The following is a 16,033-nucleotide window of genomic DNA, read 5'->3' on the forward strand; positions in this document are numbered from 1 at the left end:
TCTTGGTCCTGTCATTAGTCATCTCCCTCCATCTATGATTTTGTGCAGTCATGCCTAGTGTGGACACTCAGTTTTAGTGTCACTATACATCTCCACTTTACAGCACTAAGCTGACACACTGAAGCAAGCAAAGTTTATACTTCTTCAGATCAGCACTTTTCTTGTCCTTTTTCTGTGTGTGTGTGTGTGTGTGTGTGCAACTGTGGATTTGTGTCCCTGGGTGCACTGCTGTCTTTTGTAAGAAAAGGTAATAGACTGTGGTCTGACTTAAGGCTGCCTATGTAGAGAGGAGAGGTGAGAGAGGGGACAGGGAGTGGGATATGAAAGATTGCCATCATAATAACAACTAAGCGTAGTGTAAACCCAACACACACACACACACACAGCGCACACACTCATCCTGTTGAGTTTACTGCAGTATTTGTCACTGTTTAAACACTGCAATAAGCGTAGGCAGACTGTGCCAACAGATGCACAGAAATACTCTAACAGCATTGTGTGCAAATATTGTACAAGCAGTAGCATAAATGTCAAGGCATGCATATACATAAATAGTCAGTTTAGTGCTTTAGTAGCCTCAGTGCAGCAATGCAGCACAGACACAGTAGCCTATTACATGGCTGGGGACTGCAGTCCTCCATTGCAATATACAGTATAATCTCCACACATTCCCCCCCATATTTGTAGGACCTTGTAGAAAGCATTTTGGTCTATTAAATGCCTAATTCAACTTTTAAAGGGATATTTCAACATTTTGGCAAATTTGCAATTCCCAATACCATCATCCCTAGTCTTAGTAGTAGGTTTGTTACCTTTAATTGTCGGTGCAAGCTGTTTTAAGATTGTCGGAGAGATGCGAGCTGCTCACCTATGCACCATGCACAGTATTTCCACGTTTCCCTCATCAAACTAAATAGACAATCCAACAGCTCGGGTTGTTGTAACCTGCACATATGAAATAATAACATATGATTATGTAACATTACGACACATGAAGCAAATACTCTAAACTACTTTTGCTTTTAAAGTCACTCTGCCGAGCAGCCGTGTCTGGGATGTAGTTCCAGCTATACGTATTTACCTTGAAAACAACTCTGTCTCATAATGCTCTATTAATATTTCATAGCGTGGTGAATGTGCACTCCACAAGAGTGTTTCGGAGTTATTGGATTGTGTATTTGATGTGTGTGATGAAGGAAAGGCGAAAATACAGCGCACTGTGCAGAGCTTACGTCTCTGCCCCGCCGATCTAAAAACAGCATGCACCGACGGCAATGAACCTATTCCTAAGACTATAGGGTTTATGGCAATAGGTGAATTTGACAAAATGTTAAAATATCCCTTTAATGTGCAATTTGGTGGTAAAATTGATGTTAAATTAAAAAGGCATTGCGCTGTGACGTAGGATACTGTATCTTTTATTGGACAAATCAATGATCTGACCTCCGCTCAAAAGAAAACTTTTAAAGACTTGTCTTGCCTCTGTGCTTTTATCACCTGTGAAATAGACCCTTTTAACGATCTGCTCTCTGTGTGGTCTTTTAGAGGACTGTGGGCAGCTCATTCAAAAATGCTGCAGCCTGACATCTATCAAGGACTAAGAAAAGTAAAGCACACTACATTCGCCTTCATACTGTATCACAGTCCTGGCTTTCAGAGTGAGCCAGACCTGACTGGACTCCAGACCTGTCAGGTCAGCTAGCCCTGGTGCTCTTGCTGTTTTCAGGGTCAATTCAACATGTGATAAATCTTACTTTTGTTTTTTATAGTCGTTGATGGAACAGCCTTCCTGACGACTTCAGATGTGCTGCTCAGACTCTAAAAGCAGCATCAAACATTTATTATGTTCCCATTAAATGACAAGTATTATGACTTGAGATTGCTTGAGTTACTAGTTTATGTTTTCCTGTTTGCTTGTTCTGAATAGTTTTTTTCTTTTCCCTCATGTGAAAAACAAACTAGAAGCCTTGCCAAACTTCTGTCCTTGTACAGAAATATTGCTGAATGTTTTGTAATGTTTTTTTTATTTTTCACTTCCCAGCATATTCTCTTTTCCTGCATTATATAAAAATGGTGTCATCTCCCCCGCAGGAGCACGAACTGATGGAAACTATCTTACCTGTATCACACAGACATGGTCAATAACTCTAACGTGACGAGTTGTGTGTTGCACAGATGATAAATAGCAGGAGATGTAGTGCAGAAATTCCCTGTCAGCACATGCGAGTGATGGGGAATCCCTTGTGCGTACATCACTGCACTCGAGTGCTTAGGCGCACATATAGATCAACAGACACACACACAGACACACACACACGCTCCACAAAGTCAGGAGATTACTGGAGCTAAAACATCCCTTAGGAAAGTGCCATTAAAAGTAACTTCTTGCTGGGGCAGCACTTAAAAATCCAGTGCATAGTAGAAAAATAGCAGATTGATTTTTTGGCACAGACTCTGCAGTTAGTCCCAGAAGATTTTCATAAAGCAACTTCCAACATTTAGTTTTTTTTTTATTTTTTATTTACTTTAAAGCAACCTTAAAGCCCAGTGCCCGTTTTTAGGCGCACACTTCTGACATTGCGTCACTTTGGTAATTAACACAGCCACAGAGAAGCACTTAGAACAAGTGGTTTGGCTCGATGTAGGAGTTCTTCTTCATACGCCTGCTTCATCTCACTATTATCTTCAAGTGGTTTCATTTCAACACTTTTATGGTTTAAGTTATTTTCCTAATGATTGTGCTGTACAGAGTTGGACAGGAGATGTGATTCAGACTGAGTACTTAAGAAGCTATAAACTGGTTTGAAAATGCTGCCCGTGTGGTGCATAAATGTTCAAAGTAGAACAGAGTGGTGGTATTTAAACATATTAGCCAATATATATAATTTGTCCCACTCACACATACCTAACAAGAGAGTTAGATGTCAATCAAACAGTCTGTACACACCCACACAGCTTTGGGAAGTGGTCTAATCAGCCAAAATAAGTGAAATCACTTGTGTGGGTTTTTCGCAGAGGCCTTTAAGTCCTTAACCATGTACTCCTTTTTACTTGCAATGTTTTAATTTCCCAAAAATTATGAAAAAAAAAATCAGATTTCATGACAAAAAAAGAGAGAAAAAGAGTAAATGCTACCCACAACCATGCGGTAAAGCTCATGGTGTGTTTTTAAGAGACAATGCCACAAAAAAGGCAACACATCTATGAAACAACTTCAGTTTTTACTGACCCAGCCAGCAATCATCAAGAAATTAGAGCATGAAATTGAAGCAGAGGGAGATGCACATTAGACTGGACACAGGTGTTAGATTTAATCCAGCTAACAAAATGATGAGCTCACCAGAGCTGGTAGATGACACTCATGCAATCTATCTCTCACTGTGTTTGTCTGCTCACAGACACCAAAATGCTCATGTGAGAGCTCATGTACATGAGTGCACACATACAAATGATTCATGCCAGCACAAACACACACAGACGCACCATCTGTTTAATTCTCTTAAAAGTTTTTTTTTTTTTTTTTAAATCCTGAACTCACATTGAGCATTGAGAAGGCTGCATGGAGAACGGAGGCTCGCTATACACAGCCAATCAGGAGTCTTTTTTCACACTAGTGCTTGTGACTGATATTTCCTTAAGTTGTTTGCAACCAAGGTATGATCTGGAGAATTAATATAGGGCATGGGTAGAGCTTCACACTGTTTCTGCAGGTCTTGAGGCAGTGTGTAAATTGGTCTCATTATCAAGGGGATCCAGTTATGAGATACTGATCATAGTCCACGCACGGAAAGGTGTCCTTATAGTTTTCACATTTTTGCTTGGGTATAATTGGCCTTGAGATTTATTTCATGGGATTTATTTATGCTTGTCAGGCTTCAGTGTCAGAGTAAGTCCAACATTTTACAGTAGTTGATGTGGCAACTTCTAGTACTGATGCAGGAAGTAAGTCCACTGTTCGTGTAGCAGGATGAAACCTGAGGGTGTAGAAGCTGTAATGGCAACCTTTTGTTTTCACATCAGTGATGAAAAGTAAATACATTTATTCAAGTGATGAACTATGAACTAATACTCTATACGTCTATTCTCGGCTACTTGATACTCCATTTCAGATGCAAACGTGTTATCTGCTTTATATCTGTTAATAACAGGAGGTACAGTCAACAAGCAAATGATGTCCCATCAACATGAACCCTTATGGATCCCTGAGGGAAAATTCACGAGCACCCCAGCAATAAAATGAGCTCCACCACCTTTACAAGCTGTAATGTTCAATTGATGTATACACAGTTGTAATGTATAGATATTATATTGTAGGAATATTTAATTAAGAAAGAGAGCAGCACATCTTGATGCTTTTCAGGACCTTAGAAATCCAGCAGTTTACTGCAACCCTACTTGCATGTCCTGAGGGGGAAGGTAATGAAGCATTTAGAGTCCATTTGAAGGCTCCACCTGCGCTGGACTGCAACAGTACATAATCAGTGCTCTGACCTTTGTTTTGTGTGTGTGTGTTCTGCTGACCATGCTGCACTTTATAACCCAGTCCAGCTCAAATGATTTCAAGAACATACAATGACCTGTGTTTTGTGCAGTACGTGTTATTTTAGTCTTTTATTGCATTAATTTGCCTTTTGTTGCATAAGATAATTGAAACATCTGGATGTATTTATATAGTTGGCTCACACAAGCACCTTTCACACTTTCACATAAACTATTTCTGTGGACAAAGTAGTGTGCCGCCAGAGGAAATATGGCTGTTAGAGAAGTGGCATAAAGGTCACAAACACAATATAAGAAATAAATTGAGAGGCAAGATGGTTTTGTTTTTGTTCTGCATGAATGCTACTGAGTCTGTTACTGCTGTGCTTTATCAAAGTTTCCTGGGTAAAGTGGAACAAATTATGATAGACTGTTATAGGTGCATGACACTTTTTTCTTCTTTCCTATTCCAGTCATCTCCCTGTTGTGTCTTATCGCACTTTGCGGTACTTCTCTATGAATCACCTTCATGTAATCAAGTCATAGCTCAGCAGATGAGACCATCTTAAACATCCTGTTACCTACTGTATACACTGTCTTCTCAAAGGTGACAAGTGTACACGTTTCCTTCGTTCCTCCAGATGCTGCCTGGTTGCCATCTGGCATCTTTATTCTTGCCTGGTGTTATTTTATTGGTGCTTTTTTCCCCCACACACATAACGCCTCCATACTGTTTCCATAGCAATGCTATCACTGAGATGACAGTTTTCTCTCGTTGTTACCACTCTTGACTATCAAGTGTCCATTTCTGGAGACTCTCTAGCAGTCAGATGCTGCTCTCTGCAACAAATAGCTAATTGTGGTGCAGGTAGTGTAGGAGTATGCTTATTAGGTGGTGCAAGCTGGAGAACAACCTTATTATGTCATGCGTTTAGTGAAAATTGACAAAAGTTTATTCAGAACTTGTCCCTATAATTTTCCCCGTATAATTTTACTTTGAGAAATGTACCATGCATAACATTTTCCAAAGGGCTAAGATATAATGAAACCAGGGACAGGTGGCTTCTCTAGTACCTTTAGTGTGAACACCTTTCTCTGCTGACATTTACTTCACTGAGAAATCACACAGATGGATAGAAAATCAAGACTTTATTTTTTCTTTTAAGTTGCTCGCTTGGAACTCATTCATATTTACAACAGTGACCCAGGATGGATACACCAACGACCTGAGCTGCAATGGGAAGAGTAGAGTGTAAACGTAAACACACACACACACACACACACACACACACATGGAGCAACGACTTAGCACTCCATATAAGCACATCCCTGTTGATGCTCTCCTGGAGAAAGCACTTGATAATGAAGTCCTTTGTCATCTGTGCATGCAAAATATGTCAGTGCAGTTATGGCACTAACAACTCATGAAGCTCAGATATTACCATGGTGACCACCCTGGTGGTGTTTTGTACGTAATAGTATGCATGAGTATGAGTTAAGCTCACATGCCACAGATTGCAGTGAGGTAGCAGCTTCTCTTGGTTTATACATTCAGGTAATTTGTGATGAAACTGTAATTTAATCATTCAGTGAATTTGGGCCAGATGATATAAAGGATAAATAGTGAATCTTTTATTAGAAAGGGTTCTGCATTTTGGTCTAGTACAGTAATTGCCTAATTCAACCCTTAATGTGCTCTTTGGTGGTAAAATTGCTGCTTCATTAAAACGACATCGAGCTGTGAAGTGGGATCCAGTATCTTTCAGTGGATAATAGTGAAACAATTTGATATTTAGCAAGTTTAAGTGTGCATAAAGCTCTGCTACAGTGGTGCCATCTGTGAATAGTTTCATGACTGCAGTTGTCATGGTGTGGAGCTGACACTGTAGCAGCAGTAAGCTATTTTCGATCGCCTCCAAGTTCCCATGGTACAGTACAGTATGGTATGCAGTTGTATAGAACGGCATACAGTCATTGTGCTCTGTACCTACTACTAATGCACTTTGAATCAATTTTACTCTGTCTGGACTCCAGCCTGCTCAAGTGTCTAATTAAAATAAATTGAATTAATTATTATTAATTATAGTATCAAAGGTGATTGATGTCTGATTGGAGACATGTTGGATCTGCCCAAGTTTCAACATGTATTGTAAATGTTACTTATAACCCGTACTATGGTGCAGTGTGGTGTGTGGTGTGTGTCCTTCCTACCTCAGCACAGAGAGGGCAACTAATTGGTTGTGTTAGTGATGGATAGAAGCCTGTGACATTTTGACCCTTCCTATCTGCAGCAGCTGTCTCAAGTCTAAATAACTAGCTGTAATCTAATGCTCCTCTGAGGACAATGACAGCCTCTAAATGGATACACTCAGGATCACGACCCAGTGGTGACCTGCACTGGTGTGTGTGTCCGTGTTTGAATGTGTGTGTAAGTGAGTAGTAAAGAGAGCAAAGAAGAACACTTATGTTGTCGGCCATTTGTTTATACGGTATACTCATGATGCTCATTTGAGGATGAACAACTGGAACTAAAAACACTCACCAGATTTGAAGACCTAATTCACATCTTGCTAAAATCTGTATCATGACAATTTATTCAATGAGGAAAAATGCACATCGAGCAAAGGTGTACTGTAGATGCCATCAGATCTGCCCGATCACCTGACATTAACGTAGTCTTGTTCGCATTGTGCCTCTTGGGTTTAGGTGTACAGTAAACCCACTCTCTGACACCAAATTGCCGCCACCTCAAATTACTCACACATGGGTTTGCTCCAAAGGACAGAGGTCTGATGGTCAACGAGATAACGAGAGTGCATTAAAAGGATCCAGTGTAAACACAAAAGGCAAAATGAGATTATTTATCATCTAGGTAATGCGTGTGGATACAGATCATGTTTTAACACCAAGCATAGGCATCAAATAATTTATTATCTGGATAATGTTTCTGGGTATATTCATTTCAATACCCAGTGTCACTGGAGTGTACTCTCTATTCTTACTGTTGTTGTGATACAATTTGACAAGTTTAGAAAGCTCGTTTTTTTTTTTTTTTTACCAGAAAACTAAAAAAAAAATCTTAATTTAAAGTGATAGTTCAACATTTTGGCAAATTGGCCCATTGCCACAATTCCTATAGTTTTAGGAGTAGGTTACCTTTATTTGTCGGTGCAAGCTATTTTTAGATCGGCGGAGCAGAGCCGCGAGCTGCTCAGAGCTATGCTACAGAGGCTAATGGGATTTCTTGGTTTTCTTCATCAAACTCATCAAATACACAATCCAGCAACTCCAAAACGCTCTGGTGGACAAGTTGTGACCTGCACATTCACCACGCTATGAGATAATAACAGAATGTTACCAGACTGAGTTGTTTAAGAGGTAAATTCATGCAAAACTGCTGATGCGCATCGGGGGCAGGTTTTGGCAAGCAGTCTCTGCATTTGCCTCGAAAACAACTCTCGTAACGTTCTGTTATTATCTCATAGCGTGGTGAATGTGCAGGTCACAACTTGTCCACGAGAGCGTTTTGGAGTTATTGGATTGTGTATTTGATGAGTTTGATGAGGGAAACCAAGAAATCCCATGAGCCTCTGTAGCGTAGCTCTGAGCAGATAGCTCACACTGCCGAATAAAGGTAACAAACCTACTCCTAAAACTATATAGGGATTATGGCAATGGGCCAATTTGCCAAAATGTTGAACTATCCCTTTAAGGTCAACTTAAGGTGAAATTTAAAATTGGACAGGAGTTAAATGGAGTCATGTGCTGTAGTAATTAATCAAAAGTCTGTTACATAAGCTCCTCGTGGGCTGGAGACGACGCAGTTTCATTTTCAGGGGTAATGATGTTTACTGTGAGTGGAGGTGGCAGCAGCAGAGGGGCTGGCATCTTTCCACTGTGACACCCCTCAGTGCTCAGCCACTGGATGATCGAAACTCTGGCTTTTATGCAAAGCTGATTGGGGAATATTTTGTGGAGATTCGCTCCCCTGCTCATTTGCCACTGCAGAAGAGAAAACCAACGCAGTTTAGTTTACCCACCTTCGTCTTTGGAAAACAGTTTACTCGGCATTAGATGATGCAGATTTACAACGAAAAGAATGTAGTCATCATGATAACTACCTCCTTTAATTCTCTTGAGTGGATTTTATGAAGTAAAACAAAAAGGTGAATAAATCACAGTTATAAAGCTGTGGTTTGGTCATTGTAATCACATTACACTCCGTCTTCATCTCCCTCTCAAAATGTGCTCATAGCTCTGCCACTGTGAGATGATGGAGGAGTGGTGAGCAATTCTCATTCGAGACCCACTGTGTATCGTTATGTTACGGACCATGATTGACATGACCTAATAGCCAAGACTCATCACTGTAATGTGCTTATGGCTGTAGTATCCTTGACCCATGATCTACCCTTCCCCGACGTGTAAACCACTTTAATGATACAAACGATCCAGGGATAAATCTCCGGGAGTCATGTATGACATTCAGTCTGCATCAGCAAGTATGAGTATGTGCATTTCAAGCTTATTACCCATGATGCCCTGCTAATTGTAAACAATTGCAGAGGAAATAAAAATCAAGCTTGACATATATGAGCTCACACTGAGATTATTTGATGCCACAATAACTATAATGTAGAAATATGCTGATGTTTGAAGCATCAATTTGTCCTACTTTCATTTTCCAATGGTGTCTGTAATTTATGTGTAATATATGTACAAGATATGAGGTATGAAGCATAATTTATTGAATATTTACCTTAATTGTGACGTGAGTTATGTTCTTCATTCTCCTAGAAACCAGATAATACAAAAATGAAAAGGTCAGCAGGGTGTTTACTGAGACATTTACAACTAATGCAATGTAAATGTATGCAGCTCTACAAAATATATTGTGTAACATACACTTTTTATGAAATATGGTTAACAAAATCAAACATGTAGGCTGCCTGTTGTGGACTTTATACATCCTTGGGTACAGTGCTGCTGGTGATGGGGTGTGACAGCTTTGCAGAGTCAGTTTGTACAGAGGACAAGATCACTGCCACGATGGGGGTGAAATGGAAATGCTGCTTTTATGGATTATAATGGATATGATTGACTCTGGAAGAAAAGTTTAAAAACGTGATCACTTTGGGGTTATGACTTGTTTTTTTTTCCATTGTTGTGAAAAAAACAACAATGCATTCATGCTCTGCCTCTTTCTCTGTCATTTTGCAAGTATTATTTCATTCCTTTAAAAAAACATTATTCACTATTCCACTCATTATGCAGTGATTTATAACAGCTTTGTAGGACACAAACAAACGAGGTAGAAAGCCTGCCAATACATGCACAAACCTCCAGCTTATTCCAGTGGCTTTCATCTTGTTTAATACAGTGTTTTGCTGTTGGGTTTCAAGTATAAGTAGAAATCGACGCTGCCACTTTTAGGAAATGTAAATTCACCTTATCTCCTCACTTTGCCCCCCCCCCCCTCTCAACCCATAATTTTTTGCATATGTTAAGGGAAAACAAAACACGGTGTCCAACCTAGTTCTTACACCTGGAGAAGCTTATTAAAGTACCTGACTCTCCAAGGGATGGCACTCTGAAAACATGACGTTCAAATAAGTTTTTGAACAACAAGAAAAAAAACAAACAAGTCTTAACCCCAAAGCCGGTCACGTTTTTAAAAAAAACTTTTCTTCCATAGTTGCACATAAAGTGTATTCTACTCTTGTTTTTACTTACTGTGCAGTTCTAGTGCAAATATGAGGCCACAAACAAATCAGTTTTGCTCATCATATCTCACTGATAACGGCCCCCCTACAGCTGCTGCAGATGGTTCAGTCCCTGGCAGAGGGGACAGCTCAGTCCTATGGGCAGGAGATGAGGAGCTTATAGTCATAAAGAGGGCTGACATCCCTTACGCTGCCCTGACAACCAGGGTCATGACACTCGGAGCGAAGCTGCAGACAAGGACATCAGTACAGTATGTACTGTACTGAAAGTATGCATGTTGGGACCAACACAGAAAGCATTTGGTAACAGTGTTTTAATTGGGATCTGAACTGCCCCTGTGCTTTATTGGTGTAAAATCAAATTTGCACATTGTCATACTTGTTTCTGAATAAATTTGAAGAAACAGCCCCTGAAACTGTCTGATGATGATGTTATACTGAGAGTGGACATCTACAGTCAGATCTAGTGCAGTGTCACTCAGTTTATAATTTGATGGCTCCATTTAGCACAGATGAAGACATATAGGTTCAGCCGCTGCAGTAGTGAAAAAAATAAAGCCTCTTCAACCAGAAGAGTCTGAAGTTGATATCAGTAAGGCCACATCAGATCTGATGGCTGTAACAGTGATGTGCAGCATTGTGTTACAGATGTGTCTTTACAGTGGTCTTTGTAACTGCATGATAAAATAGAGCCCTTTATATATTAACATTACACTTTTGTTTGGTTTGTGACAGTGTATAGTGTGTGTGTGTGTGTATGCGAAAGTGTGTGTGTGTGTGTACTACTTACTCAGCAAGAAAAACTTTGTCGTCTACAGTGGGAAAATGTTGTGTGCAGAGACGTGACACTCGCATCAGTGTTTGGTCAGGTAGCACTGAGTAAGGCTTGACAGTTGGTGGTGATGCAGAACGCATCACAACTTTTTAAGACAAACACACACACTCACACACCTACAGACAGACACACACACAGTCATACAGCACTGTACATAGTCGGAGGCTTCTGATGGGGTGTCATACAGTAATGTAGTGTGCAGGCTTTTGCTGATGAAGCTTATGATCCAGCACACACACACATACACACACATACACACAGGTGCAAAAGTAGGGCACAGTCACCGCCTTACACTCAGAGTTATGAATGTGTCATCACTTACTGCTTACGGGGCAGCTGCTGGCAAAACAAAACAGGGACAAAACGGAGACGATAATCAGAAAAATAGTGAAAAAGCCTTCAGACATGTGCAATCTGACTAATAGATCATAGAAACGAGGGGCGTATTTTAAACCCACAAAGCTGTCGTTATCAGAAGCGGCCGTAAAGACCCTTTTAGAGGCCGACTGCTGCTTCAGTTTGGGTGTCAATTAGCTGAAGGAACAGAGCCAGAGATCTCAGGCTATAAAGGCAATGAGTCAGTTTTTATATAAATGTTGCGTGACACAAATGATGTGCTGCCTCTGTACCTAAACACGCACGCACATACACAGACCTATCATCAGTATTTTGTAAATCAGACCCTGATGTCATGACGCAGATGTCATGAAACACAACAGCAGTGAGTGACCTTTATGTTGATGATTGAATGTGATCTGCTATGACTTCTTAGTTGCATGACACACACCATCGACCCATTGTTTCTTAATAAAGGATCCTATAAAGGAAATAATCTTTGCATGTGAGCCAATTTAAAGCTTAAAACTTTATTGCAACAACACTGAAATGGATGGAAACGTCCAAAGGAGACAAGGAAGCAGCAACCAGAATTCAGTGGCCCTGTGGCGCAGATAAGACAATAGAGAAAACATTATAAAACACCATATTTTGGAATTGTGTATACATAAGTTATGCAAAATGTTGAGTTGTTAACAGGAAACAACACATAGCCTACTGTACATGCTGTAGCTACTTACTCACCAGTGTTGAGAAGCCCAACAGAGCTGCTGTCAAAGACCATTAGATTCTCCTGGACAAATACAGTTTCTACATAGCTCTGTGTATTCACCTTTGCCTTTGCTGCTTTTCTCTGAGCTGCATAGTACTGTAGCTGTAAAACTCGTAATGGTGGTATTGATTTCTGCTAAATTGAAGCCTCCTTTACTGGGCAACAGAGCAATAAATGTGTGTGATGTTTCGAATATTTTAATAGAAGCTGCCGCAGCATGTTTCCATTTGCAGCATGCTGCCATTTGTGAGTGCATTTTATTTTCTTACTATCGTATATTTGGATTTATTGATCATAAACTCTTGCACAAGCCATCTGTCTCATGCGTTTCAGCTTTGTCTGCAGTGGTAGAAGTTGTAAGGGAAATGAAACCCAATCCTTAAAGCCAAATTTCAGCAAACACACCTCTTTAAGCAGGTTTTGTTAATTTTAGGTGCATTTTCAAAAGTTCTCCCCTTCACTAGCACTAAATGATAGTGGGAAATACAGTGTCTAGTTTATTTCTGGTGTTGACATTTTTCTCACTCAGTTCAGTGACCCTCCAGTACAAATTCGCTTCACTAACTACTGGGCTACAGCTGTGCAAATCCCCACACCAACCCACATGCAAGGCCACTCGGCTTCATCGTTTTAGGTCACACAAGTGATTCACAGTTTGAATATCAAATTAGTCAGTGTACTAAAGTGACACAAAAATAAATATGTGTCAAATGGCTGATCTATACTATAGATTGAACACACACACACACCATTGCACAAACAACTGGGACAGATGTGACTTTTCTTTCCTGCAGTAACTAAAATCCAGCAGCTTTGTTGTTTTGACGGTGACTGATGGGACGCGCAGCTACTGTACCTCTTAATTTGTTACCTCTATATCAATACACTTTACGTACACATTCAAGTACAGTTACACACCATAGTTACACACTCAGCACTTTTCCTCTCCTTATTAGAGGAAGGAGGAGTCAAGCCAGCTCCTGCTCTGAGCGTGGAATTGGTTGAGAATGTGCTGCTCCCTCCAGGCGGTTGGACGGGATCGATCTGGAATGAGCTGCTGAAGAACCGCTTTTCCATTAGGTGTGAGATTGATCCCGAGGCTGAGCTCGCCTTCTCAATAAGGTGTGGGAGACGAGACGGGAGGGGTGGAGTTAATTTTCAAACACCTGAAGTGAGATTATAGGAAGAAAAACTGTTGACATACACAATAAACACTATACAATCCAATATGTCTCTTAGATTTGTTTGAATCAAAAAAGAGATCAGAAAAGGAGCAGAGAGAGTTAAGGGTGGACTCTAACCACATCAGTCACCGTCAGATAGAAGCAGTTCCCTCAACAGGCAACCCTGAACCGAGCTTTCATTAGTCACTTTATCCCAGAAGACTCTTATTGAGGGTTTCCAAAGTCCCCTGCAGACAAGGTCAGTTTAGTAGGAGCTCCAGTAACGGGGTTAGTAGTATGAATGAATTCATCATGTCATGTCCACAAACATGTAGGCTACCTCTTACTGTTACTTTCTTTGTATTGTACCGCTTTGACTGAATGAATGGAGGTCTGAAAATATCAACTATTTGCTGTGTTGCATCAATATTTTCCACTGTTGTGGTGTATAGGGGCTGCTTTTACAGAGTAAAGTTTGTCAAACTGCGAAACCCATTGCTTATTAATGGGGCTGACATGACCTGATTTAGATCATATTGTGCTACCAGTTTCAGACTGTATTTTGCCATGATTACATAAGCACACACTTTATATCTTATTTTGACCTGATGAAGTTCTTTGATGAATATTCAAGAGGGCATTAGAGTCATCTCTGTAAACCATGTGATCTGTCATATAGACTGTGAAAAAAGATGGATGCAGCCTCCATGACGTTGCCCTTAGGTTTTTGATGAACTGTTCGCCGTCTTAGTTGCCAGCGACTCCGGCAAACTGTTGGCTGATCCAAAAATGGGCAACTTTACATTTCTACTGTAAAGTTAGGCATTTGGTATTCCTGTGTTGGCTTTATACATTGCTGTTTGATCATCTGTACAATATTTCAGCAACAACTTTTTAACAACAGACATGCTGGAGGACAATAATGTCACAGCTGTCGTTATGTGTCCAGAAAACGGTCCAATTGCACAGTGCACGTGGCTGAATAGATCATACGTTCTGGAAAATACAGTGAATTTGTTATCTCCTCCAGTTCAGAGACTGACTTTGAAAGAACAAACGGACTGGTATAACACAGGGGGTTAGCGTGACATTTCTATGGCATTTACAACCACGTCTTCTTGCTTGTATATTGCTGTTAGTGCAGTCTTTTTTCTTCTTTCCTTTCTTTTTGGTCAGATGTTACAGTGAAAGCATCAGCAGAGCCCGAACCAAGGAAGCAAGCCAATATAAAAAAAGCTGTATAGAGCCAAGATAATGATAGTCTGTTCATTATAGTCAAACATTCAACATTTACAATGCAGAGCTGACATTTACACCACACATATGCACACACACATAGGACAGAAAAGGAGACTACTGAGGGACCCTGCAGCAAAATGCTCCATTTACCTCAGCTTGACACCCCTTATAGAATTACTGGAGAGAGCATACAAACATAAACACCTTAAACTCACACGCACTCGAATGCTCTCACTCATTCACATGCAGGCGTACACATGGATGTGCTGTGATCAAACACAAGGATGCAATAATGCCTTCTCTTCTCTTCTCTTCTCAGCTCTGCCTTAGCCTGATGTTTTTAGTCATTTTCTTTCTCTTGATTCCCATCGCCGCTCACCTCCCCCATCTCGTCCATCCATCCACCTCTAGTTCGCTTTGATTTGTATCTGCCTATGGGGGTTGTTTGTACAGTGTGTGAGGGGATTTGGGGAGGAAAAAAAAGCTCACTTTATGTCAGCAAATGTGTGTTTCTGACTTGCAAATGCTTCTGCATCATTTTTTATGTATCTACATAGGCAGAAAATGCACAATTAGTGGATTTGAAATGTGAAGTGAATTTTAAAAGCCAAAATACTGAGCCAAATTTCTCTTTTTAGCAAAACTGCCAAAAGGTGGCACAGTTATAGGATTCATCCCGTCCCAACAGAGGGACGCACAGCCAACTAATATTGGTGCAGAGTAACTACTGGTCCAGGAAATGGAGAGATAAACAGTGAACAAGTAGAAAAAGGAGAGGACATTGTGCAGAGTGCAGAGGGACTGAAGGGTAATAGCTTTGCTGCTTGGAAATTAATGGTGGGGCAAGAGTGAAAGGAGCCTCTAAAGATGTGTGACAGGTGAGAAAACAAAGTGAGAAGGTGAGGGTGACGGGTGGAGTGGGAGTCAGAAAGAGAGAGAGAGACACACAGAAGGAGAGTGGGAGTGAGAGAGGAGGAGAGAGAGAAAAAAAGAAAGCAAATGTGTTGCACCGCATTCCTCCTCTCAGATCCCTGAAGGTCCGCCGACGGCAAAGGAGCTGCCCTGCTGAGGAGGAAAGAGAGAGAACGGGAAGAAGGAGAAAAGAGCAGAACATCCAAATATCGGATTGAGAACAAATATCAGAGAGAGAGAGAAGGGGAGAGGGGAGAAAGAGGGGGAAACTGGGGCACAAGCATATTAGTAACACGCATTAGCATCAGCAGGCGGGAGGAGGAGAGAGAAGGAGGAGAAGAAGAAACAGAAGAAGAAGAGTTGACAAGACAGGAAAAAAGTGCTGATGGCAGAAGTGTGATGGTGCACCCTGCCAGGACCTGAGAGACACCCTCCTCTCCCTCCCCTCGTCTCCTCCTTCCTCTCTGCCCCTCTGTCTTATCTGTTTTCTGACCCTGTCTCCTCCTCCTTCACCCTCCTCTCCCCTCTCCCTCTCTCTCTCTCCCTCCCTCTCTCACAAGCTACTGCTCGCTCT

General features: G+C 40.9%; 1 protein-coding gene across 2 annotated transcripts in view; it reads left to right on the forward strand.

Annotated features, from left to right (window-relative positions):
• The window catches only part of kcnab1a (potassium voltage-gated channel subfamily A regulatory beta subunit 1a), a 101,520-nt gene that overhangs the window by 19,876 nt on the left and 65,611 nt on the right, over positions 1 to 16,033 (forward strand). The gene's annotated exons all lie outside the window — the stretch shown is intronic.

Source organism: Trachurus japonicus, chromosome 13 (assembly GCF_045865225.1).
Source record: "Trachurus japonicus isolate A0001 chromosome 13, Traja_1.0".
Taxonomy (NCBI): Eukaryota; Metazoa; Chordata; class Actinopteri; order Carangiformes; family Carangidae; genus Trachurus; species Trachurus japonicus.